Source organism: Heloderma suspectum, chromosome 6 (assembly GCF_057233095.1).
Source record: "Heloderma suspectum isolate Gila_16-S chromosome 6, 16-S_ref, whole genome shotgun sequence".
Classification (NCBI taxonomy): domain Eukaryota; kingdom Metazoa; phylum Chordata; class Lepidosauria; order Squamata; family Helodermatidae; genus Heloderma; species Heloderma suspectum.
In genome coordinates, this window is record NC_139463.1 from 111,759,315 (window position 1) to 111,780,576 (window position 21,262).

At 46.3% G+C, this 21,262-nt stretch overlaps 1 long non-coding RNA gene across 1 annotated transcript; it reads right to left on the reverse strand.

Moving 5' to 3' along the window:
- Positions 1-424: 424 nt before the first annotated feature.
- Positions 425-9,278, reverse strand: LOC146342536 (uncharacterized). Its single transcript, XR_014784137.1, has 5 exons — positions 9,080-9,278; positions 6,013-6,240; positions 3,228-3,313; positions 2,205-2,278; positions 425-2,128 (listed from the first exon to the last, which is right to left on the reverse strand). It is a non-coding gene; the product is annotated as an uncharacterized LOC146342536 (long non-coding RNA).
- Positions 9,279-21,262: the final 11,984 nt, after the last annotated feature.

Below are 21,262 nucleotides of genomic sequence, written 5' to 3' on the forward strand. Positions count from 1 at the left end.
TGATACTGTTCAAGGAGCATGTCTGGCCCAATGTAACCCACTTATGCATTTGGTGTTCAAATTGATTGGTATGGCAAGGGCACAGCAGTGCCCCATGGCCAAACACAAGTCAATGGTTAGTGCCCCGTCGGGACCTTAGGGTTCTATGGAATGCCGTGGGTCTGAGGAAGGGCCTCCGTTGTATCGATTCAGTGGCTTACTGTTGACATAAGGGCAATTTGGGCAGTTTCTACATTAGCTCTACCCCGCTAGGCCTAGGTAATTTTGCAGTTTAAGAACCCACGGTCGTTACATTGAAGCAGTCTCCATGATAGCCGCTGGAGGTTTCTCTCTCAGGCATGTTATGGCAGTTTAATGGGGGCTTCACAGCGCTCCGGCCTGCATTCGCGAGTCATCTGCTTCTTCCTGACACAACTCTCGCTTTGCTTGCCCCAATGTGTTTATTCCCTAGACCAGCAGACTTGTCGTACGCTGGAACGGGAGCCCTTACATGGGCATGTTATGACGTCTGGAACTGCACGAAGGGCTTGTACATCAATTTCAGACTTCAGCTTCTATCACACCATCACATTAAGATCCAGTGGCTTCCCAGACGAGGCATGCGGTGGAAGTCCCCTCCTCACTCTGTTCCACCAAAGTTCGTCAGTCTTTCTTCGTAGGTCCAGGCACTGCACATTGAGAGGGAGGACTTCGGTTGTAAGCCAGGCGAGGACCTGATCGAACAGGCCTTGGTTGAGATGCAGGTGGTCCAGCATACCTGGCCGGAAGTAGCCTATTGCAGCCCTCACTGCTCCCATGGATCATTTGGAAGGAATGGAATGATGTTGCCAGTGGCAGGGCACGTCGGAAAATGCACAGAGAAATGGCTAATGGCCTATGCAAATGAGGTGATGGATGCACCACCCGCCAGGGAATTCTGTGGACATGGAGGGAGCGTTACAGGTAGGACAGTGTCCGCCTGTCTCATGTAGTGTATATCATATTTCTGTCTGATCTGCAAAGGGGCCTGCGGGAAGTTCTTCTGCGCAGGTGGGGGGAGTTTCACAAGTTCTAGGCTTGTGACTCCTGTGGCGGCTAGGACGGGCAAAAACAGGAAAGTAGGGATGGTGTGCATGCAGAGGCACCTTATGGTGACAGGTGACACCTGAACCCCCCCGAATGGATTGTGCGGCTCGGCGGGGGGATAAGGGTTGCCTGGGAGACCAACCCTACTCACTCACCCTGGTGTTGTGCAGCACCGGGTTGGGGGTGACACCGGAAGGTCTACCTCCCCCAGAAGGGGCAGTCTGGAGGGATGGCGAGATCACCGCCACCCCTCAGGCTGGGTGTGTTTTCACCCAAGAAGTGCCAGCTAGCCGCTGACACAGTTAGATGCCCATCCTAGTTACCCCTTTGCAGCTATTTCAATAAATGTGGCCCAATTTTCAACCCAAGCTTGTTGTCTGCATCTTCTTTAACCCATCTCCGCTCGTAAATGTTTTTGTCACATATATTTTGTTTAGTTTAAGAGAAAGTGAAGAAGAATGAACAGAAATGTTATGCATTAATGTAGGTGTCCTCCTAGATTAAATTCACACTTTGCATTACATTTACATGCACAATGGATGACACAGGAGGTAACGGTGCAATGCAGCATGATTCCCCACTGAATGCCAATGGAACAGAACACAATAGAAGCCCAGAACACAATAGAACATGGTGGCTGACCCTTCATTACATTGCAGAATAATTTCTGTAGGCATGGTGTGGATGTCAAAATCTGGGAATGGAGGAGAGGTTGACAGCCACAAAGTACAAATAGTCCCTTGTATAAGGAAGCAGGAAATAACAATACAGGATGCCAGTCTTTTCCCCACCCATTTCCTCATGCTGGAGCCTGGTTTGGTGGCCATGAAGGCTAGAACTACAATGATGGTCTTGGCCAGCACACAGGAAACAGCCACTGAGAAGATGATGCCAAAGGCAGTTTGCTGAAGGAGACACCATATGTTCTCAGGTTGGCCAATGAAGAGCAAAGCACAAAGGAAGGAGAGCAGGAGTGAGATGAGGAGACCGTAGGTGAGGTTTCGGTTGTTTGCTTTGACAATGGGAGTGTCCTTGTGCTTCACGAAGATCCAAAGCACTAACACTGTGATGGAAGAAAAGGAAAGAGCAACAGTGGCCATGCTGATCCCCAAAGGTTCTTCGTATGATAAGAAACTTACATTTTTGGGAATGCATAAATCCCGGTTATGGCTTGAATAATGATCTTCTGGACATGGGAAGCAGTAATCCATGTCTGGAAAAGAAAGCATCAGAGTTGACACATGCCATCACTATGCAGAGTGCATTCTATTAATCCTTGCTCAATGTTATATTAATACCATTCTGAGGGATAGTCCAGGAGCAACCCAGGTCTTGGGACTTAAATCAGCCATTGAAGCTTAATGCTAGGGCTGTGTAAAAAATTTGTTTCAGTTTGTGTTTGATCAAGAGTTTGCCCAGTTTGTGCCTTCTGGGCTGAATGCAGCCTCGGACAACATCTGTGGTAGAAGGCTGTACTTTTCCAAGCTTGCAGTATGATTTGTGGAACAACAATAACAAAAGAATACGTTTGACAGCAGACACATATTACAAAAATTTGTACATTTCAAAATGTGTACATTTCAAAAATGTGCCCTAATATGCTTTGATCATTAGAGGAGAATGTGTACATTACAAAAATGCATGCATTTCAAAATGAGTACATTTCAAAAATGTGTACAAATATGCTTTTATCTTGGGAGAAGAATGTGTCCACTTCAAAAAATGCACAGTTAATGTGGGTATTTGGAAATAAAATGTGCATGAAATGTGCATAGATTTTCATGTGAAAAGGAAGCAAACAAATGAACAAACCTCACAGTCTCTTACGGACTCAGAGTCAGAACAAGCTTTGAGATGGAATTCAGAGAAATTTGGCAAGATCAAATTTTGCTGATTTGCACTTGCCTACTTAATGCTATCACTGAATCTCCCTCCCTCTCTCCCCTCCCCTCCCCTCCCCCTCCCTCTCTCTCCCCATATATATCAATATTCTAAATTATTATCTCTGTTTTTGTGCAGACACAAGTCAGTGGTTATATGAGATTATACCAGCTGATCAGGAGCCAGTCCCATCAACAAATTATTAATCATGTTTACAGCATCAGGGAAACTAGGGATCATGACCAATATATTAGTTCAACAGTTTACACAGGATCCCTTACCTGTCTGGTTGGAAATCTTCCCATCTGGACATAGAAAACAATCATAGCAGCAAAATGGCTCCCCTTCCTTCTTTTTCCTGATATAACTGAAACAGCAATTGTCATTACACAGAGAAAGAGGTCGTGTCTGTTCATCAATGAAACAGAGAATGTTTTAATATTCAAAAAGTGTGTTTATGGAGTTAGTTGTGATGAAAGTCTGATTGGTTTGAATGGGAACTTAGAAGAACTAACTTAGTCTGTATTCTAACCAATGAGACTATGTTAGGTAGGTGTGTATAGGATCGAAGCCTTTGAGTCCAAAATACTCTAAAGTACTATAGCTTAAGAACTGTGTCAGGTTAACGTTTACATTTAGAAACCTTGGATTAAGAGAATTCAACTATATGTAACAAGAAAGACACAGCTCTGTTAGTGTCAGAATAGTGAACTATTTTTTCCTGTTTTCAGTAGGAGCCATGTCGCCCTGGAAAGCGTCCTGCAGAGTCTCCACTAGTCATCTCCTCCAACAGCTTTTGAAAGGTTGAAAAACCTTTTAATCTTCCCCTGGAATTAAAAGGGGAAGCTGGAGTACCATCTGGAAAAGATATTGGAAGAACAACTCCTTTTGTGGAGCAGCAGAAGAGCTGGACTCTAAGGTCAGTTGCCCGGAGTGTCATCTACTCAAAGCTGTTTTGAAACTCCTATGTAATTAGGAGACTTCAGGGCTGACGAGCTCCAGAAGTATTTATGAATTAAAAATACCAACAATATCTGAGGGCCTGCAAAATCTGTTGAAGTGACTATTTGTTTGTAATTATACTTACTTGCTTTCTTTATGGAAGAGGAGGATGGCAGCAGCAAGGGGAAGGAAAAAAGCTGTGGGACCACCGCCAACTCCCCCAACTCCTCCCTTGGCAAAGGTTTCTAGTGATGCCAGAGATGTAGGGGAGTTGCTTGCTCTGATAAAAACTTTGTCTTCTCAATTAGCAGGCTAAGAGGCTGGATACAATCCAAGATTCTATTGCTAACCTTCAAGGGGCTGTGGATTTAATTAATAGCTCATTGCAAAAGATGGAATTGAAGGTTAATGCTCTCCAAGACCAGGTGTCTGCACAAGAGACGGCTATGCATGCCTCCCATAATATCCTGTCTGTGAGAATGTCCCAACTGGAGGCATATAGTCATAGAGCGAATCTGCGTATCCTTGGTATCAAAGATCTGCCTTCTGATATAAGTCTGTCTAAATTCTTAGATAAATTTCTACATGAGCTACTCACTCTGCCATCTGATTATTTACTCGATATTGAGCATGCATATCATGTTCCAGGTCCAGTTCATGGCATCAAAGGGACTGCCTATACTGTTATAGTTCAGTCTGCAAGAGTTTCTTCAAAAAATCATAATTTGCACTAGGCAAGAGAAGTGGGAGAACTTTTGGGGGGGTCAACACGAGACAAAGTTATGTTACTTCCAGATTACACTTCTTTAGTGATCAATGACGAAAGAAGACAATTTACCAAGGCAAGAAATCAGTCAACACAAATGAATCTGCAATATCATATCAAATTGTTGTTCTTCAGTCGTTAAGTCATGTCCGACTCTTTGTGACCCCATGGACCATAACATGCCAGGCCTTCCTGTCCTCTGCTCTCTCCCAGAGTGTGCTCAAGACAAGTTCATATTCATTGCATCAGTGATGCTATCTAGCCATCTCATCCTCTGCTGTCCCCTTCTCCTTTTGCCTTCAATCTTTCCCAGCATCAGGGTCTTTTCCAGGGAGTTCTCTCTTCGCATTAGGTGGCCAAAATATTTGAGCTTCAGCTTCAGTATCTGTCCTTCCAATGAGCAGTCATCATATTCATATCAAATACCATACCATGAAATGGCAGAGGCTTGGCTAGCTGGCATTCAAAGTAAGGCATGAGAGTCATCTTCCCCAGTCTCTTGAGCTGGGAACTTTGCAATTATCATTGTCTTTTGGATTTATTTGGATTAAAAGATCCAGGCAGTATGCCAGTCCAGAGGACTGTTTACATTTATCCCCCCCCCCTCTCTTTTTCTTGCTTCCTCTTTTTTTTACATTAAACATGATACATTGTATAATAAAATTCCTGTTTGGGAATTTTTGGTGTGTGTATAGATTTGTATACCTTCCTATATAGATTTAGAAATGACATTATCTAAAATATAGATAGCATAAAATTTATTTGTGATTTTTTAACTATTATTACTCATCCTTTTTTAATTTCTTTCCTTTTTATTATTATTACTATCATTATTATGAGACTTTGATTAGTAATATTTTTGACTGGTTAAATTGTTAAGCTTTACTGTTATATACTAACTGAAGGACAATATATGGGTATTGGAAATGAATTGTAGGCTTGCTCCCTTGCTATATGACTGATGATACTGAAATGTAAGGTTGATTATCTGTGCTGTACTGATGAATTGTAATACTGGCAACATTATAAGTATAACTTTTAAGTAGAAAGGTATTTGAAGTTTGTGTGTAATGGAGTTTACATTTAATCCTTTTAATTAACTTTTTTTCTTTCTTTCTTGCTATCTTCTTCCTTTCCCTTCTTCTGTTTTTTTCTTCTTCAGTATTGCTGTGTCCTCCTAAGACTACTGTATTGTTGGAAACTGTAGATAATGATTTGGTTGTTGATACTGTTTATTTCACTTAAAAAGATACAAAAATAGAATAAAAAGTATTATTTTTTTAAAAAGAATAGTGAACTATTTTTTTAAACCATGAGAAAATGGTTTCATCGAATCTAAAGTTTGCATGGGGTCTTACCTGGTTAAACATATTATTCCATACTATGACATTCTCACAAATGGTGAACACTTTGCCTTTGGGAGCTGTCGGGTTTATCTTTCCCATCTTTACTCGAAGAAAAGAATGGTTTGGGAATGTGACCCAATTGATGATATCAAATCCAGCCTCTAACACCCCATTTTGGTTGAAACAGATTTCTTCCCCAACAGTGTTGTTAAATGAGACACTTCTCAGATAGCTGTGGAGCTAAAGTTGAATATAAATAACTATAAGATATTTTATAAGGATATGGAAAAGAAACAAATATGCAAAAAGATGCTGATATTTACTTCTTGAGGGCTATGGTTATTAGTCCTTCAAAAGCTCTATGAAGACTACCAGTACTAGTAATTATAAGCACCTTAAATTGCTAAGGAGATTAATAATAATAATAACAACAACAACAACAACAATAATAATAAATTAATTATGAGGCTCATGATGAGTCCCAAAGGAGACAAAGGAATTACTATTTTTTGTTGTTGTTGTTTTCCTCAGCAAGAATCATAAAAGCATAGAATGGTAGGGTTGGAACAGGCCAAAAGACCATTGAGTCCATCCCCCTGCTCAGTGCAGGAATCCAAGTCAGAGCATCCCTGACAAGTGGCTGTCCAGCCTCGTCTTGAATGCCTCCGGTGTGGGAGAGCCCACCACCTCCCTGGGAAATTGGTTCCATTGTTGTACTGCTCTAACAGGAAGTTCCTGTAACTTGAGCCCATTGTTCTGTGTCCTGCACTCTGGGATGATCAAGAAGAGATCCTAGCCTTCCTCTCTGTGACAACCTTTCAAGTCCTTGAAGAGTGCTGTCATATCTCCCCTATGTCTTCTCTTCTCAAGGCTAACCATGCCCAGTTCTTGGCAGCTCATGGCAACCATGGTAGCTCCCATGGGGACCGCCATTTGCGTTCCTTATTTTGATACGTCTAGTCTACGTAAAGATTTATGTAGACTACGGCGAAAATAAGGGAACGCTATTTGCGTTACCCTTATTTTCGCCGTAGTCTACGTAAATCATTACGTAGACTAGACGTGCCAAACTAAGGAACGCAAATGGCGGCACCCCATGGGTGTGGCCATTTGCGTACGTGCTTTTTTTTTTCTTTTCAAAGTCACCCGTGATAGGCTATGTGATGATTTACGTAGCCTATCATGGCTGACTTTGGAAATCTAGCCGTGATAGGCTACGTAAATCGTTCTGTAGCCTATCACGGGTGTGTGTTTGTTTGTTTTTTACTTTCCTTTTTTATTTTGCAATGGCGGCGGCGGCAGCTGGTCAGAAGACCAGCCGCCGCCGCACCCACCGAAACGCCGCCGGGACCTGCCGCCGAGAGGGACATTCGCATGAGGTAAGTCCCATCCCAGGGGGCCGGCGGAGAATTTCACCACCAATTTCGGGGGGCCGAATGCATTGGCATTCGGCCTCCCGGAGATTCATGGAGAAATTCTCCTCCATCCCTAGTGACACACCACAGCTGGAGGTGGTCTGCCCTCATGGGGCATCTCCGTCAGGAGCACTGCAAGTGGCATCGCCTCCCTTGCTCCCGGACCCGGACACGGCTGCCCTGGATATGGGTGAGATGACTGCACCTCGCCCCACTTGTCCAGATGGGCAACCCTCAGGGCTGTGGGGTTGCCGCCTTAGCTTACCTCCCTGTGGCGGCTGTCCCTCCCAATGTCATCTCTGTATACGACGCCTGGGCCTCCTGCAGCTCCATCAGTCACACCTCAGTAACCCCAGCTGCTTAACGCAGCATCTTACAGGGTTTTGCTGGATTAATTTAGGATCCCTCACCTGCCCTCGCCCTCTCGGGCATCCACGTAAGAGGCATATCAGATCCCTACGCTAATCTGGCGAGTTGTAATGTCACCAGGGCATTCTCATAATGACTTTCACCTGAGGAGGTGTGTGACTGGCTTATGTTGAGGTCTTTCGCATTGCCCTTCTCTGCGCAGGGACCTGTTGGACCAGGACCTTTCGCTCCAATTTTGACACCTTCCCGGCCGGGTTCGGTGACAGATCTGGCAGTGGCCACATTCACCAGGCTGTCTCCCACACTGGCCCTCGGCCTATGGCAGGTCCGCTGCTTCAGCACTGCTATCTGTGCTGGGAATAAAGCCCCAAGGGCACATACTCCCAGGACATGTGCAGTTTCCATCGTGAGTTCTCCCTTGTAGCAGTCAGCACTCATGCAGCTCTTGTCCAATGCCTGGGGATGGTAGGGTCCCCCTTGGAAAAGCCAAGGCAGTAGGAAGCTCTGGATGGCCCATGCCTAGTTAGGTTGGTGCCAATACTCCAGCTTTAAGACACTACCCCAACTGGGGGAATGCGTCTTAACTTGGAACATGGTGTTATGCTAGGTTCTAGACCCCCCCCCCCTTTCTCTAGGTCAACATAGGCCATCCTTTCCTCATAAGCAGCATTTCTTCTTGCCAGGCATTGACAGGTTCAGGAGAGGTTAACAAGGCAGTACTGGCAGAAAGGTTTTAGCCCCCCCTTTTTTCCACACCCCGTTATCTACTCTAGGGATCTCCCTTCTCGAAATGGTGCCCAGGAAATCCTCTAGGGAGTTTATCCTGATTCGTAACCTCTCTTCCCTGAGGGCCAGTCAGTTAATCATGAGATCCCTGATCATCTCTGCTCAGTGCAACACACCTCTTCAATGAGGCAGCTGTCTTGGTCTGGGATCCTGGCCACGGGTCCCTGATGGGCATGTGCTACATGGAGTCCAAAGACGGTGGTCAATGTTCTGACCTAACGCAAGTATTGTTCCCCTTTCCTGTTACCTCGGTGTCCCTTAGCTCACGAAAGGCTGGGGGCCTGTCTCCCACATCAACATTTGGTGAAGCCAATCCGACACCCTTAGGTGTTATTCACACCTCCCTCAGGAAACTTTCAGGTCCTTTAGGCACAGTTCCAAGCAGTTATACATCTTCCTAGGGTTTTCCTTTGGGGGGCCATGCAAGATATTGTAGGGCATCTTCTTTTCACAGTTAGGGTAGCGGCCCCTGACTGTGCCTTCTCTAGGGATGTACGAAAGGCACTTACCTGGTCCCGCAGCTTGCTTTGCGGTGGGGGGGAGGTGCTTTGGTTCTCCCCCCGAAGCTCAGGCCGGAGGGGGAGACACCCCGCCTCACCTGGCTGAAATTCAGGCCGGGGGGGTAGGCACCCCGCCTCACCCGGCCGAAATTCAGGCCGGGGAGAAGTGCCCCGTCTCCCTGGCCGCAAAATACAAAAGTGAAAAAAAAAACCACACCCGTGATAGGCTATGTAATGATTTACGTAGCCTATCATGGCTAGATTCCCAAAGTCAGCTGTGATTCGCTACGTAAATCGTTATGTAGCCTATCACGGGTGACTTTGAAAAAAAAAAAGCACGTATGCAAATGGCGGCGCCCATGGGTGCCACCATTTGTGTTCCTTATTTGGTCCCGGTAGTCTACATCAAGATTTACGTAGACTACAGCGAAAATAAGGGCAACGCTATTTGCATTGCCCTTATTTTCGCTGTAGTCTACATAAATCTTTACGTAGACTACTGGGACCAAATAAGGAATGCAAATGGCGGTGCCCATGAGTGCCGCCATTTGCGTACGCGCTTTTTTTTTTCCCAAAGTCACTCGTGATAGGCTACGTAACGATTTACGTAGTCTATCACGGCTGACTTTGGGAATCTAGCTGTGATAGGCTACGTAAATCATTACATATCCTATCACGGGTGTTTTGTTTTGTTTTTTTTACTTTATTTTGTAATGGTGGCGGCGGCAGCCGGTCGGAAGCCCGGCCACTGCCCCCGCCCCCGACGAACCGCCGCCGAACTCCCGCCGTAACCCGCCGCCGAGAGGGACATTCGAGGGAGGTAAGTCCCATCCCGGGGGGGGGGCGGGGGGCCGGCGGAGAATTTCCCCACCAATTTTGGGGGGCCGAATGCGTTGGCATTCGGCCTCCCCAAGATTCGTGGAGAAATTCTCTGACATCCCTACTTCTCATGCCAGCTCAATTTGGGCAGTGCAGGGACTGCGGCTGCCGCACCATTGAACCAGGGTCACTTCTGCTGTGCACATGTATCCATAGGCATGGCTTCAACTTAGTAGGGCTTTAATGGCACCTCCTTCTGGAAGCGTGAGCCTCTCCTCAAAGCCGGACTGCGGATTCACATGGTTCCGCCGCTACCCCAAGGGGTTTCAGATTCTTAGGACAGGTCCGATTGTGCTGTCGGTAGTGGCCTGTAAAGTGGAGGCTGCTGCCGCTGCCAAGCACATTTTGGATGACCTTATAGCCAAGTCAGTAACCCCCCCCTTTGGTATGACAACATGACCACGTTATTCATTCTCCGTCCTCCTGAAACTGGAGGGTCATGCCATGTGTCAGTGTGTTCGCGCTCCAGTCTCGGTGTTACAACATCTGGTTCTGGGTCCACCATGTGCCGGGTTAGGTAAACCCAATTGTCGATGCCTTGTCATGAAATTACGTCAACGTCTTCTGGGCCTTAGCCCCGTGGGTGCTCCATTCCCAGATTCCATCCTTGCAGTACTATGGGAGACCGGGATACTGAAGCCAGGCACGCCATCCTGCATTCCATGGCTCTCCATATAGGATCCGCCTGCGACAGAGCAGGTAGGGTGTGCCGCGCATTAGGCAAAGCTTCAGCGATAGGATTCATGCCCCTTATGTATAGATCATTGGCTGCAATTTCACGCCTCCTTAAGGAACAACAGACTATCTCGGACCATAAGTCGCAAGCTGGCCATTTAGCCTTCCGGCCCACAACGGTGGGATTCACTGACTCCATGTCAGATTTTAGGGTTTGGCATGCAATATAGTGTTGGGCACAGATGTTGCCTGCTTTAGTAAATTAGCCACCCTCTCTCTCCGGATACCCCTTTCGGGCTTTGGGGGTAATGGCCCTCCATTTAAGCTTTCCAGTAAGACATTTCCCTGTTCTACATAGCAGCCTTAATGGCCTTCTTCAACCCCCCCCTTAGGAATTCAGGGTTGGTCTGGGCTCCCAAGACCAACTTGTCCCAGAGGGCCTTGATATGCTTCAAGATACAGGTCTGGCCCAATTTAACCCATTTACATATTTGGTGATCAAACTGATTGGTATGGCAAGGGCACGGCAGTGGCCCACGGCCCAATGCAAGTCAATGGGTTATGCCCTGTCGGGACCTTAGGGGTTTTATGGAATGCCGCGGGTCTAAGGAGGGGCCTCCGTTTTATCACTTCAATGGCTTACTGTTGAATTAAGGGCAATTTGGGCAGTTTCTACATTAGCTCTACCCCCTAGGCCTAGGTAATTTGCAGTTTTGAACCCACTGTTGTTACATTGAAGCAGTCACCATGGTAGCCACTGGAGGTTTCTCTCACAGGCACCTTATGGCAGCTTGAAAATGGGGCTTCACAGCATTCTGGCCTGCGTTCGCGAGTTGTCTGCTTCTTCCTGACACAATTTTCGCTTTGCTTGCCCTAATGTGCTTTTTCCTCAGACCAGCAGACTCGTCGTACGCCGGAACGGGTGCTCTTACATGGGCACGTTATGATGTCTGGAGCTGCACGAAGGGCTTGTATGTCGTCTTCAGACTTCAGCTTCTGTCACCCCGTCACATTAAGATCCAGTGGCTTCACAGTTGTGGCATACGGTGGGAGTCCCCTCCTCACTCTGTTCCACCAAAGGTTGTCAGTCTTCCTCCGCAGGTCCAGGTGCTGCACATTGAGAGGAATGACATTGGCTGTAAGCCAGGCGAGGACCTGATCAAACAGGCCTTGGTGGAGATGCAGGTGGTCCAGCATAATTGGCTGGAAGTAGCCTATTGTAGCCCTCACTGCTCCCATGGATCAATGGGAAGGAATGGAATGACGTTGCCAGTGGCAAGGCACATCCGAAAGTGCACAGAGAAATGGCTTATGGCCATGTGAATGAGGTGATGGATGCACCACCCGCCAGGGAATTCTGTGGACATGGAGGGAGCATTACAGGTAGGACGGTGTCCGCCTGTCTCATTTAGTGAATAACATATGTCTGTCTGATCTGCAAAGGGGCCTGCGGGAAGTTCTTCTGCGCAGGTGGGGGGAGTTTCACAAGCTCTAGGCTTGTGACTCCTGTGGCAGCTAGGATGGGCAAAAACAGGAAAGTAGGGATGGTGTGCATGCAGAGGCACCTTATGGTGACAGGTGACGCCTGAGGCCCCCCGAACGGGTTGTGCAGCTCGTATGGATGGCAGAGAATTTCTCCCTGAATCTTCGGGGGGCCGAGCGCCAACGCATTTGGCCCCCCGAAATCGGTGGTGAAATTCTCCGCCACCCCCCCGCCACCCCCCCGGGACGGGACTTACCTTTGGCGAATGTCCCTCCCGGCGGCGGGTCCCGGCGACAGTTCGGCGGCGGTTCGGCATGGGCGGGGGCGGCGGCCGGTCTCCCAACCGGCTGCCGCTGCCGCCATTGCAAAAAAACCCCCCTAAAGGAAAAAAAAAAACACACACCTGTGCATTGGCTACGTAACGATTTACGTAGCCTATCAAGGCTAGATTTCCAAAATCAGCCATGATAGGCTACGTAAATCGTCATGTAGCCTATCACGGGTGACTTTGAAAAAAAAAAAAAGCACGTATGCAAATGGCGGCGGCCCATGGGCGCCGCCATTTGCATTCCTTATTTTGGCACGTCTAGTCTACGTAAAGATTTACGTAGACTACGGCGAAAATAAGGGCAAGCTATTTGCGTTGCCCTTATTTTCGCCGTAGTCTACGTAAATGTTTACGTAGACTAGACGTGCCAAAATAAGGAACGCAAATGGCGGCGCCCATGGGCCGCCGCCATTTGCGTACGCGATTTTTTTTTCAAAGTCACCCATGATAGGCTACGTGACGATTTACCTAGCCTATCACAGCTGACTTTGGAAATCTAGCTGTGATACGCTACGTAAATCGTCACGTAGCCTATCACAGGGTCTTTTTTTTTCACTTTTTGTTTCGCGGCCGGGGAGACGGGGCGCTTCTCCCTGGCCTGAATTTCGGCCGGGCGAGGCGGGAAGCCTCCTCCCTGGCCTGAATTTTGGCCGGGCGAGGCGGGAAGCCTCCCCCCCTTCGCCTGAACTTCGGGGGGGAAAGCGAAGCACCTCCCCCCCACCGCGAAGGCAAGCTGCGAAAAGGTAAGTGACTTTCGTACATCCCTAGCGGCTCGGCGGGGGGATAAGGGTTGCCTGGGAGACCAACCCTACTCACTCACCCAGGTGTTGTGCAGCACCGGGTTGGGGGTGACACCGGAAGGTCTACCTCCCCCAGAAGGGGCAGTCTGGAGGGATGGCGAGATCAACGCCACCCCTCAGGCTGGGTGTGTTTTCGCCCAAGAAGTGCCAGCTAGCTGCTGACACAGTTAGATGCCCATCCTAGTTACCCCTTTGCTGCTATTTCAATAAATGTGGCCCAATTTTCAACCCAAGCTTGTTCTCTGTGTCTTATTTTATGGTCTTATTTTATGGATTAGTACCTTCTATTGATGTGTATTGGAGAAATGTGAATGTAAGTCACTGGCTCACAGCGGTTCCAGCATTGCTGGTATCACTCCTCAAGATGTATAAAGCTGAAATTTGGTAGACAGGTAACCCAAGAAACACTGATTTCCAGAATCATCCCAAAGAAGAATGTTCTTACTTGGAACTGTTAACATTCAAAACATTTATTTCAGAATAGAGAACAGAAATGCAACATAGTTTGAAGAAAAAATATCGGGATGTGGAGATTCGAGTTCTACTAGCTTCTGCTACTTGAGTGTGGCGGAGGTAGGCACAACTGGACAGATATATATGTAGAATGCTAGTTCACTGAACTGCAGTTGTGAAACATCTGATCATCATGTTTTCTAAGCAGTGGACAAAGCTGCATAAAACTTCACCTTCTAAAGCTTGTTGTTGAATTACCCCACCCCAGACTCAGAGAAACAGAGAATGACTGAATATGAAATACCCACAAACCGAGTCAACCTAAAGCAGAAACAGGTTTGAATGACTGCTGTGAAATGGAAATGGCTTCCAGCAGCTATTGAAATATTTAACCCCAGATATTAAAAAAATGTGTAGAAAATGCAAAGATACATCAGAGAGAAGAGAACTTGTTAACAGCTGACTTCCCTTTCTTATCAGGTACAATTTATCTTTCCAGCCACAATGAGGTTGCAAACATCGTCTGCAGGTCCTAATTCCATATGCAGAGCTGGTGACCAATCAGTTCAGATGAATCCTACACCCTTGAAGAGTATTACAGCTACAATTATTACATTGAATAATGATTCATGATTTGCAGAGGGGGAGGAATTAAATATGAATACAGCAGAGCTGTTATTTTTCAGAAGACATTTTTCTTAGAAGGTTTCTGAGATTTTTCTTTTGCTCAACCCCCTAGGCGCCCTAGAAAAAGAGTGTCACTTTGCACAATGTTCACCTAATATTCTCCTTTTTCTCTTCTTTGTGACAGCTGCCATCCCCCCACCCGCAATGCCTCGGATTAATGTGATATCTGGGACATTGTGCAGGACGCAAAATGGAGACAAGGTTCCCAACATAGTTGCAGCTGTTGCCACATGCAGTAACAGCAAAGAGAGAGGGGCGGGGGTGGGAGAGAGAGAGAGCATTACAGAGAGAGAGCATTACAGAGAGAGAGAGAGAGAGAGAGAGAGAGAGAGAGAGAGAGAGAGAGAAGCTGTGCTACTCCCACTGAAGATGCTGAGTCTCATCCTCAGAAAAACTACTGGAGAATTTACCCCCCCCCCCGCAAAAAGTTGGTGGAATGGACCCCTTAATTTGTCTGCCCACAAAATAGGATGGAGTTCATTTCTCACAGTTCTAAAATATACTGATGCCAGGGGTTAAGCAGGCCACAAAGTAACCACAGAACACAGCCTAATATGTATTCTTTCAGACCTTTGTAGGAGGCTTGTTCTCACCCTCCCTATGAAGATTCCATGGGAGTCTGTAACGGTCCACAGCTGAGATGTCCACCTGGTACAAAGAAGCACATCCCTTGAGATGCAAGTGATGACTTACAGCCCGTCCCCATTGCCAACAGAGGCACTTGTGAGGCAGGCTCATCCCTTCATGCCTGCTGGTTCTGCCATACCTTCAGTAGTGGCCTTACTTCTGTCTGACCCATTCCAGCCTACGAGTATGCTATTATTCCTTCTCGCAGCTGATGTGGCCCTCCCAGGCAGGCATTTTTCAATTGTTTTCCCCTTATGGGGGCATTTTCTCCCCCCACCTGATCCTTCTGCCAGGTTTGTGTGTGTGTTTAGTATTTATAGGAACACTGAATCCCACTTTTCCATTTTCAAAAGGAAGGCAACCGGGGCAGCTAACAATTCCAATTCAGAACAATCAAGATAATAGTAATATTGTACTGAAACACTAAAAAAAGAGGATCACTTTGCCAAATGTATCTTATGCACTCCTAATAAGAACAGGACCGTGGAGAGAAGGGATGTTCCAGAGCTTTCAGGGAATTTGGTCTACCTGCTCCAAAGCCAAAGAGGCCTAGCATAAACAGTTCTTTCTGAGCTGCCATAAAGAGACACCAACTAAAGGCCAATGTGCTCCTTCAGCCAATTCCTGGGAAGGGCACTCTCATAAATTTGTTGTCGATTCATTGGTGTAATGGGGTATGGTTGGTTCTTACACCGCCAGCCTTGAAGGATCATTTGTATTGTGGAGGAATTAAGACATGACTCTCCATTTCTTTCAAGGTCTGGGTTATTCTTTTAAAACTCAGATGTGTGGTAGTCTCAGCCGGGGCAAGAGAACAATCCCATTGCCACATTCCATGAGGTTATATACTTTTCTTTGCATAGCATAAGTACATCTGCACATGCTCAGAGATTAAAACGAGACAGCAACAGCATGAGCAGGTAAAGCAATTTAGTATACAGTAGACACTTCCTGTTGCTCCTTACCTTCAACAAAGCAACTGCTACTGTCTCCTACTAACTCAGTAAGGGTGTAGTTGACCTTCACATTCTTGGTCTGAAGACCTTTGCTATACATAAACACTGCTGACTGGGAGTGGCTTATCACATCTTGACTTAAGACCTTCATTGCCATTTCCTATCACCTTTGGCCTTCCAACTGTTTTGCCCTCTCTGGAACTTTACCAGATGCCCACAGATATAATTAGACAATGCTTAATCAACAGCTGACAGGCTTGGAAAGAACGTGCAATCCCTTGATCTCCTGAAAAGGAGGAGGAGGATATGGCAGAGGCAGGAGTAGACTACCTTTCAAAGAAACAGAAAGATGCAGGACCAACCATACCCCATTAAGCCAATGAATCGACAACAAATTTATGAGAGTGCCCTTCCCAGCAATGTGACATCCCCGAGACATCCTTAAAAAAGAGAGAGAAAAAATATATACTTTACATAATTCCTTCAAAGAGTTCACCAGAGGGACGTTTTGTGAAGGTTATTTCACTGGAAAACATGAAGATCTGAGAAATTATGCCAGCAATGATGAGATCTCCAGATTGATAATACTTGTGAAGAATAGGAAGAGGGTTGCTGATGGTGCATTTCAGGGTAGGAACCTTGCATGTCACCAGAGGCAGCAGCAGAGGCAGCAGGATTGCAGACAGTGCCATCTTGCATGACAAGTTCCTTCTAGACAACCAGTCACTTGTCCACACACAGCCATTCACGGGGCCCTGAAAAACACAGCCTTGACTTGAGCAGCTACTCGTTCAGCTGATCTGTAGCCTGAATCATGCAGCAGAATATGTCAGAGTTGCAGATCCTTGCCTGTGTCTAGCGCCTGGTATGAATGGCATAGGCAATATTAATAACACACTTTGGTATTCAGTCACAGTTGTGTTAGTGAAGCCTTGAACCCCTTGAGAACTTCAATCAAATACTGAAATAAATGAAGGTTCATCTGATAATTATAGTGGAGATAATCACCTGTTCAACACTGCGGGATCCCCGTGACATCGCAGAAGGAAACATGCTCATTAAATCTCGGCAGACATCTTCTGCGGGATATGGTAGCACAGAAGCATGCATTCTCTCCCCAGTGGTGGGCTACTTCTCAATATGTCACATTTTTTGTCATGTTCAATCAATCATGGGTGAGGAAGGTCAGCCCTTCGACCAAATCTGGCCCTTCTTGGGTCCCAATCCAGCACTCTAGGGTGCCCAAGATGGCCATGCCCACTTCCTCTGGCCCCAACCCTTTACTGCACCCCCCAATCATTTGCTGGTTTCACAGCTTTTGTGCAGTTGTGTCCCCATTCTAAAATCTTAACCCCTTTCCTAAGGCTTAATTATTATTGTCAGTAAGAGCTTGAAGCAAGTATATGCTGGAATGTTTGAATTCTTGCTTCCCACCTCTTTTTCTTTTTGCCCCACCCTTTGACTTCAGAAACTCCCCCCCACACACACACACACACCACCCATACACACCAATGGAGTGTGGCCCCCCAAGAATCATAGAATAGAGTAGTAGAATAGTAGGGTTGAAAGGGGCCTACAAGGCCATCGAGTCCAACCCCCTGCTCAATGCAACCCCACCTCCCTTTCTGTTCCTCCTGTTCTTTTTGAACAAGTTATATCCTTCAATGGCTGTCTTCCAGTCATGAGAGTCATCCCACCAAGTCTCAGTTATACCTATCAGGTCATAATTTCCCTCCTGTATTAAGAGTTCAAGTTCGTTCTGTTTGTTTCCCATTCTCTGGGCATTAGTATATAGACATCGAAGACCATGTGCTTCATAGTCTGGCTTTCTTCCTACATGTGTCTGAAGACTATTATTGGGCGCCATCAGAGCTCTTCTCTCTGTTGCAGTGCATGCGCCTACGTCCATTGTTACCCCCAACATTACATCTCCCTTCCCCATAGAATTCAGTTTAAAGCCCTCCTGATGAAGTTCTTCATGCTGTGGCCAAACACTCAATGCACTTGGATTACTCTGATCCAAGTCAGAGCATCCCTGACAAATGGCTGTCCAGCCTCGTCTTGAAGGCTTCCAGTGTGGGAGAGCCCACCACCTCCCCAGGTAATTGGTTCCATTGTCATATTGCTCTAACAGTCAGGACGTTTTTCCTGATGTTCAGCCGGAATCTGGCTTCCTGTCACTTGAGCCCATTATTCCGTGTCCTGCACTCTGGGATGATCAAGAAGAGATCCTGGCCTTCTTCTCTGTGACAACCTTTCAAGTACTTGAAGAGTGCTATCCTAGCTCCCCTCAGTCTTCTCTTCTCAAGGCTAAACATGCCCAGTTCTTTCAGTCGCTCTTCATAGGGCTTTGTTTCCAGTCCCCTGATCATCTTTGTTGCCCTCCTCTGAACCCTCTCCAGTTTGTCTGCATCCTTATTAAAGTGTGGTGCCCAGAACTGGACACAGTACTCCAGATGAGGCCTAACCAGTGCTGAGTAGAGGGGAACTAGTACTTCCCGGGATTTGGAAGCTATGCTTCTATTAATGCAACCCGAAAGAGCATTTGCCTTTTTTGCAGCCACATCACATTGTTGGCTCAAATTGATCGACAACAATTCCAAGATCTTTCTCACTTGTAGTGTTGTTGAGCCACGTATCCCCCATCTTGTAACTGTGCATTTGGTTTCTTTTTCCTAGGTGCAGAACTTGGCATTTATCCCTATTAAATGTCATTCTGTTGTTTTCTGCCCAGCGCTCCAGTCTATCCAGATCACTTTGAATTTTGTTTCTGTCTTCCAAAGTATTAGCTATCCCGCCCAATTTTGTGTCATCTGCAAATTTGATCAGCATTCCCTGCACCTCCTCCTCCAAGACATTCATAAAAATGTTGAAGAGCAGTGGGCCCAGGACTGAGCCCTGCGGTACCCCACTCGTTACCTCTCCCCAGTTGGAGAAGGTCCCGTTGATAAGCACTCTTTGAGTCCGATTCTGTAGCCAACTGTGGGTCCACCTGAGAGTTGTTTCATCTAGCCCACTTTGAGCTAGTTTGCTCATCAGAATATCATGGGGCACTTTGTCGAAAGCTTTGCTGAAGTTGAGGTATATGATGTCTACAGCATTCCCATGGCCTACAAGGGAGGTTACTTGATCAAAAAATGAGATCAGATTTGTCTGGCAGGACTTGTTTTTGACAAATCCATGTTGACTTCGAGTAATCATGGCATTGTTTTCAAGGTGCTTCCAGATGGATTGCTTTATCATCTGCTCCAGAATTTTCCCAGGGATTGATGTCAGACTGACTGGTCTGTAGTTCCCAGGTTGAGGTTCCTCCTTTTTACCCTTTTTGAAGAGAGGGACAACATTAGCCCTCCTCCAGTCATCTGGCACTTCACCTGTCCTCCATGATTTCTCAAAGAGAATAGACAGTGGTTCTGAGAGTTCTTCTGCCAGTCCCTTTATTACTCTAGGATGCAGTTCATCTGGCCCTGGAGATTTGAACTCATTCAAAGTAATGAGGTGTTCCTTGACCATATGCCTATCAATTTCAAGCCACAATCTTGCCCCTTCAGCCTGCACCTCGCCCCTGCCAAGGTGGTCATAGACACTCTTTTGGGAGAAGACTGAGCCAAAGTAAGAATTGAGCACCTCTGCCTTTTCTTTGTCATCTGTTATCATTTTGCCATCCTTATTTAATAGCTGAACAAACATTTCTTTCCTCTGCCTTTTACTATGCACATAGCTGAAGAAAGCCTTTTGGTTGTTTTTAGCATCCCTCGCTAACCTCAGGTCGTTCTCAGCTTTAGCCTTCCCGATGCCATTCCTACCTGCCTGTACTCTTTCTTTGTTACTTGGCCTTCTTTCCACTTCCTATATGTGTCCTGTTTTGTTTTCAGGTCATCCCTAAGCTGTTTGTGAAGCCACATTGGCCTCTTCTTTTGTCTTCCACCTTTTCTTCTTGTTGGAATTGTTTGTGATTGTGCCTTGAGAATTTCCTTTTTTAAAAGCTCCCACCCATCTTGGACTCCTTTTCTCATTAGTGTCGCTTGCCGTGGGACCTTACTGATCATTGTTCTGAGTTTATTAAAATCAACTTTCCTAAAATCCAGGGTACGCGTTTGACTACATTTGGCTTTTGCTTCCCTTAGAACCAAGAACTCAAGTGCAACATGGTCGCTTTCCCCCAGAGTTCCTGTAACTGCTACTTTATCCACTCAGTCATCTCTGTTGGTTAAAATCAAGTCAAGGATAGCTGATCCTCTAGTTCCTTCCTCTACTTTCTGTAAGAGGAAGTTATCCGCCACACAAGTCTGGAATGTCCTGGAGGGGCCATGTTTTGCAGAATTTGTCTCCCAACAGATATCGGGGAAATTGAAGTCCCCCATTACTACTACATCATGCTTCCTTAAAACATTGGCTATTTGCTTTTCAAAAGTTTCATCCTCGTCTTCTGCTTGATTGGGTGGCCAGTAGTAGACTCCGACCACCAGGTTCCTTTTATTCTTTGCTCCATTTATTTTGGAGGTGCTCTCGATGGGGCTACCAAGCTCATCCTCCTGTACTTCTGTACAGAGATATGTATTTTTCACATACAGTGCAACCCCACCTCCCTTTCTGTTCCTCCTGTTCTTTTTGAACAAGTTATATCCTTCAATTGCTGTCTTCCAGTCATGAGAGTCATCCCACCAAGTCTCAGTTATACCTATCAGGTCATAATTTCCCTCCTGTATTAAGAGTTCAAGTTCGTTCTGTTTGTTTCCCATACTCTGGGTATTAGTATGTAGACATCGAAGACCATGTGCTTCATAGTCTGGCTTTCTTCCTACATGTGTCTGAAGACTATTATTGGGTGCTATCAGAGCTCTTCTCTCTGTTGCAGTGCATGCGCCTACGTCCATTGTTACCCCCAACATTACATCTTCCTTCCCCGTAGGATTCAGTTTAAAGCCCTCCTGATGAAGTTCTTCATGCTGTGGCCAAACACATTCTTCCCATCCTTTGTGAGGTGCAACCCCTCCCTTGCCAACAGCCCATCTTCGAGGAAGTATAGCCCGAGGTCCCAGAATCCAAATCTCTCTCGTCAGCACCACCTTCGTAGCCAGTCATTCACCCTGAGTATTTTTCATTCCCTTTCTATCCCTCTTCTAACTACTGGAAGGATGGATGAGAAAACTATCTGGGCCCCAAAGTTCTTGAGTTTCCTTCCCAAAGCTTCAAAGTCTGACGTGATTTCTTCATAGATCCGCTTGGCAGTATCATTTGTTCCCACATGGATGAGAAGAAAGGGATACCTGTCAGTAGGCTTTATGAGTGCATGCAACCTTT